Below are 22,522 nucleotides of genomic sequence, written 5' to 3'. Positions count from 1 at the left end.
GCAACATATGGCGACATCGTTGGGTGCAACATGTTGCGTGTATTTAGCCACTTTGTTGCAACGTGTTACGACATGTTGGGTGCTGGAAATCGAACTAATGCCCATGCCCTGGAGCAACATTATTGCCTGAAAATTTGACCATTTTCAAATTTGATCCAACAAGACCCAACATGTCACGACACGTCGCAACAGGGTAGCCAAACGCGCGGAACATGTTGTGCCCAACAATGTTGCGACGCGCTGTATTGAAATGTTGCGATCGTTTGGCCGGGGCTTAAGTGCGCGCATCACCGGATTACTTTTTTGGTTTGGTTTTGTTTTCATAGGCCATATAATAAACTACTTATTAACCTCGAACGTTTGGTCTTGGAGCGATAGCGAGGTCAATACGGCAAGGCCAGGGTTTGAGATTTTCCCTTAAAGACATCACTCTCGGTTAATAAGTAGTTATTACTGGCTTACAATCTCTAAATTCATTGACCTCCATTGTTTGAGAGTCTATGAGAACGCTGAAATTTTCCTCAAAGTTTCAATTGTAATGTCCATGTGAGCGCAGAGTTCTTTCTGCCGCAAAATCTCAGGCAAGCGTTTCCTTTTCATTTCGAATATCTCCTCTTCTGGGGGTTTTGAGATTTCGAGGCTATTTAAGTTAATTCAATTCTAAACCTCGGATCACTCATGTACAATACACCCGATCGTCACCAGTTTGGCGACCCGTTACGGATCGGTTGCATTGGACAACCCTCTAATTGCGCTGTGTCGTGGCCGTGGTCCGTTTCGTAGATGGCAAGAGCGCATGCACCATACTTATTACTTACTTTTCTTTGAACCTTCAGTCGTTGTTGCAGTTAAAGACTGCACAACGATCTCCACCGCCCATAATTTGCACGCGAAGAAAATTTTGTTATATTCTTGGATTAGAGATCAGTGCGCGGGAATTTCCCGCGAAGGAACTGCCCCCAAACGGTCCCAGTGTGCAATGCGCGCTAAAGGAACGTGGCGGTAACTGCGCAATGGGCTATGGCACATACCCCTCTCGCATGCAGCTGAGGGTTGAATTTTAGTCCAAACCAAAGAGTTGTAGCTTCAGCGCCCACGATATGTCCTGACAAGTTTCGGTCAATCCTCCGAGGCGTTTTGATAAATTTGACTTTTTCCAGGTCATTGGACTGTTAACAAAATTGACAAAAAAGATAAGTTCTTCAAGGAAAATACACACATGTACATCGTTATGAAATCGTAGTATGAACTGACATTTGCATTTTTATGACAAAAGATTCCCATCCAAACGTTTCTTCTACCATGAGTAAACCCTTGTGCGACGTTCCACAAACAACTCAAAGTATCTTAACTGCCAGCCGATTATGTCCTCTAGAACTAATACACTTAACAGCAACATTTTTAAAACTCTAAAACGAATTACAACATACATAGATTACAAAACTTTAACCTGGTTGGACTGGCTGGACTGGCTAGACTAACGACTTCAACTTGGTGGACAGATGCCGTATTTTGCTCCATTTAATTAGATATTTAAGCATAATTCAAGGCCTCATCCCCTTCAAGGAAACTGAAAACTTCCTGTACTATGCCAGGAATACGAAATAGCGCGCGCGCGGGGGTGGACTTCCATATATGGGCTGTATAGGTATGTGCCGTGGGAATAGTTTTTGAGGTAAATAGGCTATCATTTTTGCCCCTGTGAGCATTGTGTTCCCGGTGTGATCCTTAGATAGGGTACCTAAATTGTATCAGCTAAAATTGCAGTGAAAAAATGCCTAGCTAAACGAAATGCAAATAATCTGTTTAAACCGAACTATCTATTAAAAGTATTGGCAAAGCGATTTTATAAAGATCTGCGTTGTGCCGAGCGCAGTGAGCCGTTGTTTTTTTCCCCTTGAATAGGTTGTCATTTTTGGTGTTTGGGCCTTAAATAGGGTGTTAATTTTCGTTTGCTTCATCCTTAGACAGGGTCAGGGTTTAATACCCTTCGCGGACACACCTATCCGAAAATTACGGGAGTACCCTCCCGGGCGAAATAGGTACAGGAGATGAAATACGTTTTTTTTTGTATTCACCTTATATGACTTTTTGGTTATCTTTATCAAGATGTCTTCTTTAGTAAGACCTTTGATCGCAGCCTCGTCAAAAGACCTGAGCTTTAACAAACCAATAGCAAAACAAACTGGGCCAATCCTGAAAAAAAAAAACAGAGCAAATCGGTATGCAGGTTGATAGTAAAATATTTTTAAGGAAATATTTTACAATATCCTGTTCGATTGCTTAGAGGTAGGAAATTTCAGACTGGCTGCTCTGACATAATTTTTCTCCGACTTGATAGGCGTTCTCTTCAATCGACAATACATCTCTCTTACTCACTAAGAAAACAAACTGGTTGTCTCTGCATCCCCCGTGTAAAACTGTCCGTATTCTTACGTGACACTAACTAATTACCTAAAACATATATTCTCCCAAGAATATTTGGTTCCATGACTGATTTGTATTACCCACTTAAGAACCATTAATGCCTGAAAAAAAAGTTAATTCATGTCAGTTAAAAAACAAAGATGTACAATTCGGTACAGAATGCTCACCCTCAAGAGTGCTATTCAAGAAATTCGGTCTCGCAAAACACCTTTCTAGAAAATGTATCCAAGCACCACAACTTTTCATTAAAACTCAATTTGAAACAAACTACTCCCTTTAGTATGATCCGGTCATTCCAGTGGTTTCGTTGAGAAGATTTATTTCTATAACTCGCCATGGTTGATTGATTAAGTACCTCTTTTATTACTTCAGGAGTAAGGACATTATCGGCCACAAGAAGTACACTTGAAACTCGCATCCCTGCTGGGAAATTTTTTTGCACCCACACTTTGTGTCGCTGAGCTGTTGATATTCGGGAGTCCAAAGCTCATCCGCTCGATTTTCCTTCGTGAAATTTAGGACCCCTAACAGACACCCTCCACAAAAAGCTAGTGAAATCAAGATAGTGATCCACGGACTGCCACCGACTCTTTTTCTCAAGCTGAACATAAACATACGTCACATTTGAACTTAGTGCAATCTAACCTCCAGTAAGCGACCGTCCGAAATGTTAAACACAGACACTGTTTATATAAGAAACCTTGGACTGGGCGAGCCGCCAGTCATCTCATTCTAGACCTCGACCCAGGATGCGTTTCTTTGAATGATCTGGATAAGGATCAGTGATCCAAGATCATTCCGATCATCGTTTTACAAAGGAGCCGGTGAATCCACCCAAATCAAGGATTCATTGGTTCCTTTGATGGACGTGATTCGAGTGATCTTGGATTAATGATCCTGATCCGCATCATTCCAAAGGAACGCACCTTCAGGGTCTTGTAAGACGTTTAGTTACCCAACTGGAGCCGTAGAGAGGTCGGATCATGCGAAGAGGTTACTTATAGGAAGTTAAAAATAAATACAAATTTCAAGCTAACAACGCTTGAATTAGTCCTGCTCGCCTACGAGAGGTCCTGTCTAAGGCAAAATTTTTGTAGTATTTCGGAAAAAGGGACGCTTATAAAAGGGGGTAAAAACAGGGAGGTTCCTCTACATTATGCAATTTCTCCACAAATCTCCCAGTGGCCCAATTGTTGAGAAGGGAGTACGATCAAAAACCGTATCTTGTTTTAAGCCAATTTTACCAATATTTCAGCAGTTTGTGTCTCCATCGGCTTGTTTTCCCTAGTACAATAAATGTTTAAGAATTTTTGAAGGAGTATAAAGGAGCAGTTATGTCTAGATATTTCGAGTATTTTTGCGAGGTAGAAATTTGCCCCAAATAAGAGGAAACTTTGAAGTAATAGCTTGCAAGGGTAGACAAACACCGAACAGGCAAGACTAAACCAAAAAGTTTCTGCTTTGTTACTGCAAACAGTAGGAACCCAGATATACGGCTCCTTAGAGCATATCAACAATTTTAATTGAAGTCTAATTTGAGGGTCAATAGGTTTGTTTTGTGATGGATACTATCTGTTTGGATACTGTGTTAAAAGCTGTGAAGAATTTTGATACCGTGATGAATGAAAATTTCCGAAGACTATTTATACTTCCTTCCATCCCGAACATGAATTTTGATGGGTTTAAATTTGGCAAGAAAAAAATCATACAAAACACTTAAAAAATAGAAATTTGACAATGAGGGAACCATTCTATACCACCCACGTATAGCAAATTCATAAGTCCTTCAGTTATTCAAGTTTAATTAGATGCACTTACCAGTAGAAACCTTTTTCCAGCGAAGAGGTAATAAACTTACTCAGTTCTCTCGGACCTTTACACACCGACTTTTGTCGAACCTCTACCGAAGCTGACTCCATTAGTGTAAGCCGTATGGTCCTATCTAACTTTGCAGTCTCCAGCAAGTAGGTAGCACACGGGCGTGTGAGGCTCGCGCGCTTCACACGCGAGGATCGCGCTTACGGCGCTTCGCGCCTTCCGAAAACGTCCAAAAACGACTGTTTTGCAGTCTAGTCTTCTAGCTATTCTTTTTCCGGTTTTTAAAGTGTGTCCAAGTGTGTTTTTCGATCGCACAGTATAGCATAGAAGTTAGCAACTGGGGCATTCGTTTAAACGACTCCAGGAGTCTGAAGAGGGAACAATGATTTCACGCTATCAAGGGAAACAAAGGAGTCTTATAAAATCTTAACTGTCAGTCACCTGATTTTGATTTCCACAGGGCAAAGTGATTTAAAGTCGCTCCGCGATTAAACAAAGTTATTTTTCCCGTTGTCATTACAACATGTCTCGGGTAGAAAAGGGATTCATTATTTTTATTTCAAGAATGTAACAGAGACCACTTTCTCTGGAAGGTATACATTTATACAGATATCGGCCTTTTGGTCAAAATTTGGTTATAAAAGGCGTAAACGGTTTTAGTTTTGGGTTGGGGGAACATCCCCGGACAAAACTTTCTGAATATTTCACGGGTTGTTATCATATTTGTGCAGAATTCTTGACGCTTCCCAGCTGAGGGAGCCTAAACACATCACAAGACTACCAAAATAAAATGTCAAATATCCAATCGAATTCTTGGTATCACTTCTAGTGAAAGGAAAGTTTAATTAAAACTGCAGAATTCACGGAGGTCCAAAGCCAAGGCCAACAAAGAATACCCAAACTTCTTATCCGTTGAAACTTTCGTTCAAAAACCGAAACACTCAATCACATAGATAATACAACTTAAAATGTTTACAAACTCCGTGTGTTGGTAACCTAGAAATTGTACTGACCAAGCTCTGAGTCACGCGACACACAGGACGGTCATGTAACGTAACGTATCGTAACTGGAAAGTAATCAGTTGTCGAAGCAGTAAAAAATTGCTTTAAGTTCTCTTTTTTAAACTACTGCTATCAGTATCTTTGGTTTGATGAAAGGTGTTTTTCCTTAGGACTCGTCGAAAATGAGGGACAAAAAAAGCCAGCCCTGAGAAAAGAAATTTCCGGCATTCCTTGTCACACATTCTTATTTTATTTTCAGAAAAAGCAGTCATGGGGGAGTTTCGCAAGCGCGTTTAATGATAGCCAATCAGACCTGAACTACGACTATCTTTCACCTGCTGTTTATCATACAAAATAGAATTCTTTCTCAAACGTTAACAGTAAATAATGCACAGTGATGTTTTTTTTGTTAAAATGTTGGGGTAAACGTACTTCAGAAAAGGCGATTGGGAGAGTTAATTTTCAATAAAAAGTATTATATGATAACATATAAGAGATGGCTAAAAATAACTTTTAAACTTTATTTGGTATCACAAAACAACAGTTAACAAATAACTGTAATAATAAAATCAGGGCATATATATGGTATAAAATGTTTAACATAACTATTACTTAAATTGTCGTTAGCCTAAGATACTTAGACTGATGTTTCTCTTCAGACACACACACACACACACAAAAACAACCACCTTTACAAAGATACGAAACGGAAATTTTTATCAAAATTACTTGCTTAACGGATGGTCAAGCACTTTTTGTTGTCTCTCTGCATTGACAAGCTGAGGATCACTAATTTTTGATTAAATTTAAAGGTAATCTGTTCGTCGCGAATAATTGGTGTCAGATCGTGTTTACAACCAGGGACTTCGCAGGAAGTCTTGTCAGGTCACCGTCAGGTTATAATTCTCCGTCTCTAATCTTCCGTAGGCACTCTTGTGTATGAATCTTTGCCCCGAAGATAAGCATCAGAAGTTTACTTTATAGGATAATGTTTATCACCAATGTATTAGAAAAGCAAATATTTGCTCTTCAAAAAATCTTATATTTGCCACTGAAATTCTTCATGCATTTAATACTAACAGCTATTTTTTTTTAAAACCAAACCAAACTAGTGGATATCCTCTATATTCGATCTGATGAACAATCGCCTACGTTGTCTAATGAAAAATTGTTAAAATGACAGAGAGGAAGGCCATGAAATCTGGAACTTCCTATTTTCGGCTCCTTGTAGCACATCATCATCATTGCGTACCATCATCTATCGCAGCAATACTGCATCCGATAATCCCAGATGATGATAAACTCGTCTTCGTCATTGTGATTTAAAACATCACCATCTTCTGATTACAATCCAACAATGTTACAACAATACTGTGGTCACAATCAGTATTTTCAAAAGAAGCCACTGAATTCATCGATTAAAAGTAAAAAATTCTTATTTAGGTAAAATTTACTGTGAGAAATTCAAGCATTCTGGACTATGGGTAGACGTCATTGTCCAAATTTGCTTTCAAATCAAATTCCTATGTATCTCTAATTCTCGTTTCGATACTCTTGAGAATTTAAGCGGCGGTTTCAACTAAAGTGAAAGCCCACAAAGGCTAATGACAAAATTGAGGCATTATATTTTAGTTGATGGTTCCCGATTTATGTCCGACATGAAAGCTGGTCTACAGTATTATGCTAAGGAATCTGAAAAAAATAGCAATTGAATCTCCGGCGGAGATACAGGGATATAAAAGATATTCCAGTTCTTTGCTTGAGGCTAAGAATCCATCTATAGTCCAACGATTTAAGAATTGCGCATAATTCCTTGGTAAAACTTACTATAACACAACACGTGAATGTGCCTTCAATAGTATTGTAATCAAACTTCTAAACAACTAAAACAAAAAGTTAATGCAGTTACGATATTTGGGGAGCCTTGAATGAATAAGCGGTACATTCTTAACACTATGTTAAACTCTGTAAGTGATTACTGAAATATGTGGGTCTCGATGGGGTTAACCGTTAGCCGTAAAACGGCCAAAAATCTAGCCGTTAGCCGCAAAAATTGAAAAAATTTAACAGTTAGCCTTAAAAAATGTCAACCGTAAAAAATTCTGGCCATAAAAATAAAAGTCCAAGGTCTCGTGTGAAGACTTGTGTGTCTTGAATTTTATGATTTTATGAGTTATTGCAGCGAGAAAAGGCGATACTCTCACTATTTAGCAAACCGGAAGTGTTGGAAGTGTCTGTCGAACGGTGTCGTAGTACGAGTCGACAGACGTTTTGACAGCTCTGGCTATTTTTAGACTCTCTCTAGTTTCATCATACATGCTTTGACCTGAAAATTTATTTTTAACTTCTTAAAACAATGGTAATTAATTTTTAACAGATCCGTTAACCGCAACGAAAAAAAAAAAAAGCCGTTCGCCGTAAAAAAGCCAAAATACTAACCGTTGACCGTAAAAGACATTACCCCATTGAGACCCTCAAAGATTTCAGGACATACAGTGCACGTGTTAGGCAATCCAAAATTAACAACTTGTGCAGGTGCATTTTTAGGTGATGAAATCACGTGCTGAGATCTAGACAATTCATTCGCGCTCAGATGGCTGTTTAGACTTGATCCAATTGTAGTTGTATATCTGACTATATATCCATTCAGTCTGTTTGCAACTATAACCGAAGGGAGCCTACAGCAAGTTAAATCAATCGTTTGAAGAGTTACGAGCTACAGACATGCTATTTATAGCTATAGGATTGTGGCTATTCAGCTTTTCTACTTTCTCTAAGACTTACTCAATACTGGACTAGCAATGTAAAAGAGAAACTCGCACAAAGGTGTCAAAATTGACCTATCTACCTAACAGAAACAGTCAGTCTCATCTTTCAAGGTTGGGGAGCTCTTTCAAGTTTATGCCTCCGTGTTAAGATCGCTGCTCATCTGATAGGCTGGGTTATCGTGGCTGCATACCGTCGGTTCTTCTTTATCGAATTTTGTCGCACTGTTCACGGGGTTCTGGAACGTGCACCCGCCATGTGCATTCTTTTTCTTCTTCTCCGGGTTCTCTGTCAGCTGGTAGGTAGAGTTGTCATGGTTGGCCGCTGGCTCATTTTTAATAACTTCACTGTCATCGTAAATGGGATTCTGGAACGTTTCTCGTTCCCTTTCATTCCGTGCAGTCCTACTGGAATCATCTGCTGAAGGTTTAAAGCGGCGGACTCTCTTCACACGGTAGTTTATGCAGTACAGTAACACTCCTTTGAAAAGAAATAGACAAACCACTGAGATCAAAATTGTTCAGTTTTCAGATTTTCATGTTTTCCATGATTTGCTTTTGAAAATTGAAAATCTTATTATTGCCTTGAACGCAAACATTGAACGAATTTAGAGAGGATGTTAAAGGATTTAAGTTGCGATATTTTAAATTGTGTTTACGGCCATTGGAAATTGCCATTAGTTGGAAAGAAACCTTGAAATGATAGTTTGCCAGGTTAGACAAACTCTAAAGATTCAAGACTGTAACAAAATGGATAAGGGATGGTTAATATCACAGATTGCAAATGGCAAACTTGAAAAATTTTGTCTAAATTTTTCAAGATGCGCAGCCTTTGACGAAGCTCAGTTTAACGTAATTTCTGTCCTTATCTCTCAATTCAAAAATTCGCCTCAAAGAAAATAGATAAGTAGAGACGCCTATTTAGTTATACATCAGTAAAAAAAGCTATGTATCTGCCTCACAACGCGAGCCGGCTCTAAAAGCATCCAATTTGCAGATCCCATGATGGTATCGCCCCGCCCCGAGTAAAGTTGACCCAGCTTACCTGCCAGTAATAGGATAATCATAGCCAAACAAACTCCAAAGGCTATTTTCCATTTGAAAGCAACATCGTGGTGACTTTGGAGATTCAGTGCCCCAGGCTCGTTAGCTGTGATTTCGTCTTTTAAGGTCGTCAAAGAAACTGTTGGAGAAGGTTCTGGTAACTTTGTTGAGACATCTGACAACTGGGAAGTCTTGGCTTTAGATGTGGAAGTTTCTGGTGTTAAATCTGTTTAACAAGAAAAATTGTATTTATTAACACTCATTCTAGCAACTAATCTCCAGAAGACTTTTTCCCCTGGAATAATATAACACTCCCATAGATACGGAGATAGGATACGTTTTACAGGCTCTCGATTAGTGCCGGCGAACGAAAAAAGCGGTGAGCAAAAAACGCGACTGTTGTCATGGCGAGAGAGCATTCCTCTCCCTTCCTTTAAATTTGTCCTCGCACGCACGCTCTACAGTACCACCAACTGAGAGCCTGAATCAGGTTAGATTTACTTGTAATCTTTGTCTAACTACTATCTTTTCCCGTTTTGAACCGCTTTTAAAGTGCCTATTTCGAAGAAGTAACAACACGAACTGGTCCTATGTCGTGTCTCATACTACCAGCTGGAATTGCATTTACACTTGTTGCTCAACATCTAATTGTACATTAACATCATCCACATCTACAATTAGATGTTGATCAATTTTAGGACTGAAAATGCATCGCCCAGAATGCTATTGTCTTTTGCGACATGTACTTGCAGTGCCCAGTTTATCAACGAGAGGCATAATAATTTGCGTATGTAGAGCTACTCGGCTGTGATTGGTCAGCAGGTCTAGTTATGGGAATACTTGAGTCTCTTTGCACATTTCAGCTGCTGTCAATCAAACGGTGTGATGCGTTAAGTAAATCCCAAGGTGCGATGAAGTTAACAATAGCGCCGACCGCACTCTTTAAGGTGGCTTACTACAGTTTTTCTCAATATTGAGACTCAATAGCGCGCTCTACCATTGCCTGCCAAACGTCAGTATTAATCGTGCGTTCAAAAATGATGCAAGTAACCCTAAAAAGAAGCGAATTTGCTTCAGCACTTGAAAGGCGTTAAATCACTTCGGTATAAGTAGTAATAGTTTCAAACTCCATTCAAACATGCGTTTAAGCCTAGGGCCGAAAAAATATGACAAAAAAAGCTCTATAAATAACCGCTAAAAGAGCTCTAATTTACTCTTGCTTTTTCGCACGCGATACATGGCGTCCCATGAGCGCGCACCTAAATGAATAACCACGCGTGACACCACGCGTGTTTTTCTGATTTTTGTGACGTCAGCTTGACCAAATAAATGCTAATTTTCTCGCTTTCCCTTCAGTTATTTTTTTTTTAATTTGGCTCAGTTCTAACCACATACAATTCCTATAAAATACCCTATTTTTGTTAAAATCTGTCAGAGCCAATCTAATATATTTAGAATAATGACAACTTACAGAATATTGGAAAAACCGTCTGAACAACCTTGACTTTTTTACTAATTCAAAATGTCAGGCAATATCATTTCCCTGATGTGGCGAAGTATGAAAAAATTTCACTGAGGGAAAGCATAAATATTAAGGAGTTTAGGTCAAAATGAGGAATATATCTGCCTGTCATTAGATGAGATGTTGCCATGGTAACGGCCTTAATCCAAAATTGACAACCAAAACATAAGCCTTATTTTAACAGTACCCATACTGGTAAATCTCTACGGGAAAAACTTTAAGAGAAATTAACTAAGTTTCTTTATCTAACTCGTGCTCTGTAGGGAGGGTGTTCGTAATTACTCTAGGGAGCCACTTTAAACAGAATTTTATCAAGAAATTCGCGTGGAGCGAAATTTTTATTTGACTCGATGGAATTCTAGTCAAAAGTTGTCTTTTCAAACCATCAGAACGCATGGTTTTACAAGGGGGGCTTTAATAAATCGACCATCGATCAGTGGAAATTTTCCGCGTGATTTTTCGTTTCTGTTTTCGTTGGTTTTCGTGCGAATCGACCTGATCGTAGGTTGGTAGCAAGAGCGACGTGCGAGTCAGTTGTTTGAGGTTTCTATGAACCGGTTGCTGGAAACTTCAGTGTTTGCAAATTCGCGAGGGCAGCTATATTCACGCTTCGCCACTGACGCAACGCAGCATTTTCAGTAGAAACTAAACACTTTTTTTCGTTGTTGCGATCATGTACCCGCTGTTTGCCGCTTTCAGTTCATTTTCCCTATTGTCTGACCGGCTGCCATCCTGAGTGACTTTGAATTTTCTTGGGGAACATAGCGAAAGTGCCGGATGTGTCGCGGCATTCTGGGCGATAGGTTGAATTCGTTTTCATCCTGAGCCATTGCCCTGTGAAACACTGCATATCTGAGTATAGCAACTTACCTTTACATGAGGTCAAATCCTCCAATCCCGTTCTACGGGAATTAAAACCCGCAGGGCAAGGCAGGCAAGAAGTTTTTCCTTCACCAGGCTGATATGTTCCCATGGGACACGGAAAGCAGGCAGGTGACGTCCCGTTTGTAGCCCCGCTAGTTTCCGGTGGACAATTGACTGAATGGAATACATGTACAAATAACAAAAAAATAATTTATTCAATGCCAAAATATTAATTTGGGATTTTTATATAACCAAGGAAAGTTTTATAAAATTGGTATGGTCCAGAGCTTAGGATTCTACGTTCTTCAGAAACGCTGATTTAACTTGACAAAAAAACGTCACTCACCGCAAACAAAGTTGTTTTCAAACAGTGCTGTACCAATAGGGCATAAAGAGATGTATTTTCCAACACTCCACGAGGTCTGATCTAGTTTTAAGCTGACGCTCCTGGTGTTTAAACTGATTCCACTTACAACTGACTCATTTACCAGTGTGGTCACAGCTCTTTCTAGCTGCAGCACGGAATCCATAACACTAACGGTATTTTCTGATGCGGTTCTGTTCATAGGGTTGGGTCCCGTCGTATTAAAGCCACGCAGTCTGAGTGACACCTTGCAAGAGATATTGCTGCTCTTGTCGATCATTTGGCAGTCTTCCACTGAAAGATCCTGCACAGCATCGGAAGAAAGGTTGACCAGGTTGCTTACGACTGTGGTAAAACTAACTTTTACGTCTTCCTGAAAGTCGTCATTCACATGTAGCGAAGTTTTATCACTGTCTACATTGTTGCTCTCTTTGTGGGCCTTGAAAAGGCTTCTGTTGTCGCCGGCAATCTTGAAAGACAATCCAAGCGAAGGTACAACCAAAGAAAAGTCGAGAACTCGAAGTCGAACGCTTTGCGATAGCGTGCAATCAAATGGATTGGACACGTTACACTTGTAATATCCCTCTTGGCTTTTCTTCACAGAGTGAAAGTTTAATATGGAGAAAGTACCATTAGGGACCAAATTATAACTGTTCCCACTGACAGACTTATAAAGCCACTGATATCGAAGTGGTTTTGCCAAGCTATTTGCCTTGCACCGCATAAAAAAGCCAGTACCGACAGGTATATTCATGTTGCTGAGAGGTTGGTGTACCAGTACTGGAGCTGCGTGAACAAATATGTGAGAGGGCATTGACTGTTCCACTTTTAAGGGGTTGTAAGCTTCGCAAGTAAAGTTACCACTCTCATTTTTAGTTACGCTCTCGATGCGCAAAGTATCGGTGTCTTTTCCTGAAAGAAGTACGCCGTTTTTTCTCCAGCGATTAAACGGTGCAGCATCCGCAGTTGCTTTGCAAGGCAACTCGAGCGTTTGTCCTATCTTCAAATTCTTTATTGGTACTGGATTATGTGTTATGTTAGGAGCGACTGCACAGAAGACGTTGGTGTCTTTTATATCCTTCAGCATTTGTAGAATTCTTGAGGATTTCTCCGCCGCTTCACTTACTGATAGATCTTCGTAGGAAAGAAGACTTTTGACCTCTAGGTCGATTATTGCAATTAGTCGCCGCAAAGGAATTGCCGCAGGGAGATCGATCCCTTGGTAGAGGAAAAGCAAGTTGTCTACAAAATCCTCCATACAGTCTATAAAACCACTACATTCAAGTGATGTGCAGTTGAATAGGGTCTCCATGCTTGCTTCCCAGTCTCTGAACACCATATCTATGGCAGTTTGGACTTTTTCGTGATTCGTTGCATTTCCGAGCTCGACTAAACTTGACACTTTCATCACCTCTTCGTCAGAAGGCACAGCGTTGATTGAGTCATCGATATCCTTTTCAGAAAGCCCCAGTTCAGCAGCTTGCGTCAGATTTAGCGAATAATCATGGGCGCTTGCTTGTTGCTGCTCTAAATTGTGGTTTGTCACATTATTGAGAAGCCGTGAAGATTTTGTAGAAATGTTTTAAAGAGTGCCTATAATGTCACTTAGGGCACGGTTATAGTTTGTTACCGAAGCACATTTCTTCTTGAATTCGACTAAAGTCGTTACGTCGGAGCCTCGTTCATCAGTGGCGCGTTTTCTTCTTCCTTTGTTCTTTAAAGTTTCCAGCTGATTTAAAGGATGTCTAGACCGGAGAACACCATTTACATCGCCAAAAAGCTCCTTTACGATTTGCTTGGCAGTTTGCTGGAGAGACTCGTTCAGAGCTGAAAAATCAACAATAGGAAAGATGGTTCTCTCTTTGCTCGTGGTAGCTATTCTGAACAGTACTGGTATTTGAGTTTCAGAAGGTGAGAACAAAGTCACATCGAATAAGATTTCTTTGATGTCTACAGGGCAAGTTCCATTAGTGCTGTTCCAGAGCTGAGTCAAGGCAATTGCATCTTGAATGAAGGCACGATTCTGCTCATTCGATGACTCCGAAATGTTAGCAGCTTTTAAGATTGCATTGTGTGCCCTTCGAAGAATGTCTCGTTCATTAGTTGCAGCTTCCAAGTCAAGTTTACGTTTTGCCAGTTCAATCTGCGCAACGTTGAATACTTTCTTTGCCTGCCGTAATTCTATAAGTGGCTTCAAGGTTTCTTTTTCGGCTGTATTTAACTTTGACGTGGCCTTTTCTCTTGCAATACGACAAAACGCGTTCTTTTCCTTGCATTTTGAGTCTTTTACACGGGATGCACAGTTTACTTCTCGGCAACACGGCGTGGCTATTGTTTCTTTTACTACGTTTACCTCACAAGAAGTCTCGCGTTGATAAGGTATGTTGGTGTACCTATAAATGAAGAGTTCCTTTGGGCAAGGATAAGGTTTCAGTTCGCAGTTTCACGAACCCTCATCATTACATTGTTCTACAGCTTCTTTCGCTCCCCCTGCTGCTGCCAACCACAAGTCTCCACTATGATCTGGGTCCGGTTTGAGCCAGGGTACGTACTCTCCTGCTTTCTGACCTGCAACTGTGGATAAAATCGCCATATGTCCTGATTTGATTCCCGCATGTGCTGATGTATGTGGATCTTTCGTTTTATCATATTTGTACGCAGCATTTACTACAGCAGTTGAAGCGACATATGCAGCTGGTGGTGGAACGCCCATGGCTGATAAAACAGCTGTACCTCCTAATATAATCGCTGGTTTCAGAACAGGATATGGTAGACAAAAATCACCCCCGGAATGATCGCACTCCTCTTCGTGACAAGTCGATGTCTCCCGAAGTGGAGGGAGTCTTTCCTGCCGGAGATTGTGACAGGTCTCTGGGCAGACCCCCTGCTCCTTGCTGATGAGATCTTCATAGCAAGTATTACAAGCGGTTCCGGTAACACAAATGTAGGGACATTCAATTACGGAGCACAACCGCTCAAAAGATATTTTGAGTTGGTTAAGTTCTTCACTACTGTTGGTCAAAATCTTCTCTGCCTTTTTCACATCCTTCAAGGCGGTACGTTCGGCTTTTAATGCTCTAAGGTATTGCTTGATGGCCAAATGAGTTTTATTTTCTGCTTGGACAAGTCGTAAGTGGCTCCTGCTGATCCTCGCTTTAATTTTTTTCCTCACACTTTCGAAAACTTTTAGTCGCTGAGTAGTAGTTTCAACGACAACCTTTGTGTAATCGTTTATAACTTCTTTCATTGTATCCTCCAGTGCATTCTGATCACTGTTAGGGTCTGTTTTACCGAACGTTCCGGTGACTTTCAAAGACAGGGAATCCCATGCCTGTAATTGACTTGACCCATATATTGACAGGCGATAATTATCGAATAAATTGACCTCTTTCTTAAAATTCAAAGAGCTATTTGATATGTCCAATTTAGCTTTAAACGAGTCACCCAGCAAGGCCACACTGGTGTCAAGGACTCCTTCAGAACTGTTCCGGCTGTTAGAAGGCAAGAAAATCTGAAGGGAATCCGAATTGAAGCAAGTGAAGAACCTTCCTAACACCTCCGGTTGGTTGAAAGTAGCGGAAACGATTAAACCAGGAACATCTATCTTATTGCCTTGACCACTGCACGTTTTGAATTCTTCTGAGAACATCGCAGTACTGATGGACATGTTGGAAACTTCAAAGGTCCAAATTTGACAACGCCAGATAATACCAATTCCAGCTGGATGGCTGAGGATCCACTTGGCTCTTTTGCTGACGAGTTGGGCAGAAGCTGAGAATTCGCATAGAAGGACACTTTGCCGTTGGGACTCTCGATAAAGGAGCCAAGAACAGTCAACGCGAATGGATCTTTCACTGAGAAGCTATTCAGGGATAATTCATATGTGTCTGTGATCTTGCAAGACTTGTTGTTTAGAGATTCTAGACGGGCAAAAAAGAGTGTATTCCTACTTTGAAAACGGTTTTCCAATGAATAACGCTGACACATTTTGGTGAATCAAGCATGGTTTAAAAAACGATTAAGATTTCATCCGTCAGTAAAAAACTTTTAAAGGGATAAGTAATTTTCTGCGTCCTTGGACAAAATTTCACATACAATTGGTGTTATTCTTCACCGTCCTTTGTCACCTACGTCGTTCTGTGGTCTATGATTATCTCATTGGGGGTCTGTTTACACCAGTAGCTATTGATCTAAACTGTTGCCCGTATTACTTGGCCTTTGGAAAGTTGAAGAGCAAGTGAAATTAAAAAAAATTGAGATTTGACCGCAGTTGAAAATAAGTAGGCGTGTGGTTTTCTGGCTTGATCCCAAACTCATACTCATATTGTTATCTTGCCTTACATAAACGTAGTATTTGTTGTAACTTTTGTCAAGCATCACACAGCTCTTAACCTGAAGGATGCACAATTACCACAATGCCCATGCAAACTAACCTCGATACTGCACCAGTCCAGAGCTTTCATCTAGTTGAAGTTCCACTGATACCTTTTGCTCTAACAAGAAGAGAGTCATATTTGCCGTCACTTCTCCTCTTATTCCCGCCTTCCAAGAGGTTGAACTGTCCTCCCATACCTACGTGAGAGAATTTTTTATACAAAACATTTGCGTTTAGTGTGTACCGGCTTAGCCTAAGTATAATTTGTCCTATAATGATTAAAAAAGGATGAATCACTTACTTTGTCGATATCTGATACTCCTAAGATTGCATTTCCCACCAAACGCACATTCACGAAACCAATTGGGAGAGAACCATTGATGGTCTTTTCCGCTCTTCCAAAGAGTTCCAGACTTCCTGGTATGAGCTCGTTTTCTTGCTTTCTTGTATAGGCAGAGTAGTTTAGAGCACTTAATTTAGAAAACTGTACAGCCATCGCTGTAACTTTCCAGCCTCGAGCTTCAAGCTTCTCATAAAGCGAAATGGCTTGTAACGTTTTGTAGGATAATGGGTTAAACACAATGAGTGCATTAGGAGGCCATGACTTCGAACAGAGATCCGTAACAACGAGGTGCGTATTTTTGCCATCATACTTAGGAAGTGCCACACTGCTTTTGTTTAACTAGACAGTTAAGGCATTTGAGTACAGAAGCGCTGAATAATAAGATCGCTCGTTCACGGATAGACCTACCACTTTCAAAATGTCCTTTAGTTGTAGCCCGTTCCATAAGTACGTGATTGCGTCATTTGTGTCAAAGCCTGATAACGTTTTTGATGGGATCAAACGTAACCAGCGAGGAAGGCTAGCAGTCAAGGACTGGATGAAAACCGTGGCAATGATTTCGGAAGGAAGACATTGTACATCTACTGACGGGTGGTCTTTGCAAAACTTGTTGTCTGCTTAGACAGAAAGATGAAGGAGATTCGATTTGTCAAGTGCTGTTCCTGTTATACCCAGTGGTAAAGTGCGATCATTTACAGACAGAATACTAACGACTCCCTTGGTGCTAACTTTCCCTTGGGTTTGTTTCCATGGCTCGGTTGATCTGGCATACAAAAAGTAGTCACTTTGTGGACACTTGAGTAGTCTGGCTTGGTGGCATCCCACAGGAAGATTGCTACTAAGATTACCATTACAAGACGTTTCATTGTCCACGACAATCACAGTATCTGGAAGCAGCGTCTGATAGAAATCGGTTGCAACACCGGACAAGGTGTATGTGATCAGATTCATGCCAGGCAGACGAGCTGTAACTGTCATGTTGGCACGGTACAGTTTTCCATCTTCCATCTGCACTGGGTATATCACCAAATTTCGAGGTAAGAATTCTAATCCCGATGCACTTGGCGTAACTGTCAGCTGGTTCTCTGGCGGAGACATTTCAAAGGTGATGTTCAAACTGTTACCTTGTTGAAGCCGGGGATATTTCGGTTTGCGGAAAATACCCATGTGACACTTATTGCCAGTGTACGCCGTGTTGGTACAGTTACACCAGAAGGCTGTGCTGTTAATAGGATTGCACTCCCTTCCGTGAAAGCAAGGATTTGGGTGACAAACTGTTATTGCTGCAAACAAGGTATGGAGACTACTTAGACCATCGTTGTTAAATAAATCAAGAATTTCTTTGACTTTTACTTCGCCAAGACACACTCAACTAACAATTGTGAAGTCCCAGTAACTCGAGTCCCAGATACCCCAACTTTTCCCTTATCTCGAACTGGAGACTGCGTACCGTAGAATTAATAATAATAACGGTAATGATAATATTAATAATATTAATGATAATAGTAATAATAATAATAATAATGGTAATAATAATGTTTTAAAATAAACTATTAAAACCTATTTCAACAGTGTTTACATAATGATAATAATAATTATAATAATAATTGCGATAGAAAATGGAAAGGGTTCTTCATCTGTGAAAAAGGCTAAAACTAAACATAAATAAAGCTAAAAATCATGCATATGTATGAACGATCAAAATAAAAACAAGGAAAAGAGCTTAGTCGTATCATGAGGCATCGGGATTTCAAATAGTTCTTACACAGTCCACTTTACTCTTTAAAATCTTTAGTGCTTGCTGGTAAGTAATTGAAGATTACAGAAGTGGAATCTTGAAAAGTCCCCGATGTAAGTGGTACTGCTAGCCGTGGGGCAATATTTACTTACGTCACGGGAGAATACCAAACCAGATGACTTAATCCCTTCTCTTCTCTGGAAAAATAGGGCCATACCAAAGCAAATACCAAAAAATCAAGCCAAAACAATAATGAAATAAGACGCAAAGCTTATTAGGTTGCATAACTAAAATTAGTCGTGACTTCGTCAAACCGATTTTTTCTCTCGCCTGGCGCACGTAATAGAGTACCTTCTTTGAGTTGTCATTTGTTTATAATGTTGTGTTTGGGTCTTTAGGACAATCATTTATTCGCCTCTCTATTGAATTATTCTATTCGTTGTTTGTTTCCTTACCGTCACATTTTCCAGGGATCGGCAACCACTTGGAATCCGCAGAGCAAGAAACTGTTCTGCTTCCGTTGAGGAAAAATCCGGAGCGACACCCAAAAGAACATTTTCCTTTGTAAGTGGTTGAACAAGGAATCTTAACATGGCCACTTGCAGGTGGAGGTAGTTTTTTGCAATTTTTAACTGTCCAAGGAAAAACACGTGGAATGTAAGAAAATGAACAAAGTATGTACAACGACACTACTTTAATTTAAACTACTAATTTATGCTGACAGGCCCCGTCTATATCCACATTGTAATGGTTTCCCTTGGAATGAACCAGGTCGAATGGATCTCACCGCTCATTATGTTATACGGTATAATTTTTTTTCTCAAGAATTTACCGAAGAATTTACAGAAGAATTTACAGAACTGATTTCATTTGTTCATTTCGTGGATCTAGCTTTGACAAGCCCACCTTCACAAATTGCGCGATTTCCACTCCATTTGCCATTGGCCAAGCACATGCGTAGTCGTGATCCTACAAGTTCGTACCCAGGCTGACAGCTGAACTGACAGACGCTGTCCATGATTTGCCCTGTGCAGTTCATGTAACCTTTGGCTGGCTTGGATAACGATAAGCACGGGTATCCTAAAAAACATAAGTTATCCATGGATCATTTTTTTTTTTTTTGCCGTTTAGGGGGCAGTCTACTTGCATTTTTTGTGGGAGGCGCGGTGACCTAATGGTTAGCACGTTGGACTCCGGATCAAGCGGTCCGGGTTCGAGCCCTGGCCGCGACCATTATGTTGTGTTCTTGGGCAGGACACTTTACTCTCAAAGTGCCTCTCTCTACCCAGGTGTATAAATGGGTACCAGCGAATTCAATGCTGGGGGTAACCCTGCGATGGACTAGCATCCCACCCAAGGGGGAGTAGAAATACTCGTAGTCGCTTCATGCTACAGAAACCGGAGATAAGCGCCGGCCTGATGGGCTACAAGGCTCGTAAGAAGACATTTACCTTACCTACTTGCATTTTTATTCGAAAGGGTTGGGGGAAGTCGGGGATAGAGAATGTACGAAATAAGGTTGAAAAGCGTATACGCATTAACCATTTATTACGCCGTCAACAAACTTTGGGACATCTCGGCGAGATGACGGACTTTCTAATTTATCATTTATCACCAACAGATATATATATATATATTTTCTTTTCCTGTCATCTTAACACTCCCACTATTCTTTATTTTAAAAACATATTGACCCTTGGAATCTTCGATTAAATGAGTTTTCGGGAAAATGATTTTGTCGAGCCTCTTACAGCAAGCGATCCAATAAGGACCAAAGCAGTGAAGTGTGTCCGTATATCAACTGAAATATTACCTTTACATGTCCGTAAGTCACCATCAAGATAGTATCCTGGTCTGCACGTACAGTAATAGCTCCCTGGAGTGTTTCCACAAATTTGACTGCAGGTGTGCCGACCGTTTTTGCACTCATCGTGATCTGGAAGTGAATGAACGGTGAACATATGTAATGGTCTGTACACAAACGTCTTTTTGGGTATCAGTACAATAAAACCCCGATATAAAGAGATAGATTTCCTTTGCCCCATAATATCACCTCGACAATACGAAGCCGCGGTAAATTGGCCTTTCCTTTAGGGGTTAAAATGAGTAGCTGTTATAATTAAGATAGTTAATCCCTGGGCACTCGAGGGGCAATACAGCGCGAGAAACAGATAACTTGGATCCTTCTTTCTGATATGCACGTAATATTGTCACTTACTTAATGCAGTGATTGATTGGAGAAAATACAAGGAAAGCAACGTCTTTTATTTGTTTTAATGGATCAAAATTATAGATAAGTTTTTTAAAATCCTTCACTTTGCCGTTTCTCTGATTGTTCTTTTCACAATGAAGAATAGTAACGTAGTCTTCATAGTGGTGATTAATGCTTTCAAAATTTAGCAATTCCACGGGGTCCAGTTGTTCGAAGGCCGATTAGCGCTAATCCGGGGTTAAATTTTAACCCGGGTTTCTTTTTCTATTGTTCAAAAGCATTTTCTTGAATAATTTGCTCTATTATTTTTTGGAGCATTCAATCATCAAATTGTAGCTTTTTAAGTGTCATTGTCAGAGAAAACCGGGCAGTACCAAAAGATCGAGGTCGGCCGTTCACCTTCATCTTTTCACTGTACAAAAGCTACCTGAAAAGATTAACAACCATGACATTTGCCGAGGTAGGCGTTCGTTTTTCTTCGAGATATCACCACATCATGATTTTGGGCTCTCAAGCGGTCGAAAATGGTCGAAATTTCGGGCAACTTTAGGTGGGCCTAAAAGATACTTCGTACAAATTCCAGAGACTCTTATCTTCGTGCGATAATATTTGTCCCTGTATTAGTTGACTGAGATATATTTGAGGTCTGTAGCTTTAATTCGATGGTTTTTACGAGGTGCCAAATACCGCCGCCGAATCGTTAATTAGCGTGACCCGAATTTTAGTCATTTTCAGCGAGTCGTTTTTCAAAAGTGCGGCAGTTTATTTCCACAGAAAAACAATTTTGTGATAGTCTCTTGCATTGTTATCAATATCCGGTTGAGTTAAAATTGGTATCTACAAGAAAATGTTAGTAATTGGTCTCGCAAAGTCCAAAAAAAGTCATTAGTCAGAAATATTTCCCGCCAAATATTTAGCGAAAAATATCACCTCATTCCAACTTTCTGCGATTGTTATTCATGATTTAATGAAAGATCTGCAAAAAATTAGTTAGCTGGACTGCAGAAGAGAATTTTTAAGCTTTGACATCGTTGTTAACCTAAGTAAACATTTCAAACTCGCCAAATCCTTACCGCCTAGGCTAAATTTTCCCGCAACGTTACGCTACATGGAAAAACAAAGTGGATCCTCAGTTCGATGGTCTTTTTTTCTGTTGTGTAGAACAAACTGCAAGTCAATAGTGAGCGAACCTTTACCCTAAATTTAATTTTGGGACTTTTGCAAACCCTTTGTTTACATCTCTTTCTCGTTTTCGGATGGCGTGACGCGTTACAGATTAAAAGGTTCGATATTACATAAAGGTTTCTCCTTGTTTTTGAAAACATTGACTGTTCTTTCAGATCAGAAAAATCGTCTAGCATTGCGGGTGGCGGGTCAGTTTTTCCTCAATTATTAGCGTGTAAACAAGACGGTCGAGTAAAGACGTCAGAGGTGGTGTCTTTTTGGCGCAGCCGAATGTAAACAATGAGGAAATACAGGTTACGACAAAACTGCGCTGCCATCCGGCCTACGAAATGATCAAAAAGGACAGACAACTGGAATAAGCATCTCAATACGTGAAATTGTCGCTAGGTCTGCAGGATTGCCAGCGGAAATCTTTCTTACTATCACTGTCGTTTGCATCGTCGCAGGTTAGTACACCGTCTTGTTTTCCGTTTCATTTCCTTCCTTTATTACCTCGTGCATGGAATTGACTTACGACCACTTGCAATGAAGCTTGAGATAATTTTTTGCTGATTCAAAGGTGTCTTAAGAGTGTCTGCCTGTAAAAATCAGACAATTTCTTAATTTCGCGGCAAGGGTCGAAAATTCGATTTCGCTCATATTCCTATGATAGATAGGCTAGGGAATGACAAAAACTACTGGATAGTTTTTTTGACAAAATATCCTTTTATTTCAAAGAAATATGCAAATTACCAAAGTCCGTTAAAATCTAAACGGATGAGAAGACCCGTTTACACTTTTTCCCTGCCCCCACTAACTGCCCCTCAGTCTCCGAGAATGACGGCTATCATGATTGTCTTGAATTGACTCCATGTTTACTTAGA

At 40.2% G+C, this 22,522-nt stretch overlaps 1 pseudogene across 1 annotated transcript; it reads right to left on the bottom strand.

Annotated features, from left to right (window-relative positions):
- Positions 1–5,778: 5,778 nt before the first annotated feature.
- Positions 5,779–21,563, bottom strand: LOC145494457 (uncharacterized; annotated as a pseudogene). Its single transcript, XR_014050252.1, has 9 exons — positions 20,076–21,563; positions 19,169–19,342; positions 18,718–18,894; positions 16,483–17,807; positions 16,240–16,378; positions 11,789–15,726; positions 11,449–11,616; positions 9,058–9,282; positions 5,779–8,493 (listed from the first exon to the last, which is right to left on the bottom strand). The product of XR_014050252.1 is annotated as an uncharacterized LOC145494457 (transcript).
- Between the last annotated feature and the right edge of the window lie 959 nt (positions 21,564–22,522).

This window comes from Orbicella franksi, chromosome 8 (genome assembly GCF_964199315.1).
Source record: "Orbicella franksi chromosome 8, jaOrbFran1.1, whole genome shotgun sequence".
In the NCBI taxonomy this organism is placed as follows: domain Eukaryota; kingdom Metazoa; phylum Cnidaria; class Anthozoa; order Scleractinia; family Merulinidae; genus Orbicella; species Orbicella franksi.
This window is presented reverse-complemented; position numbering and strand designations above follow the sequence as displayed.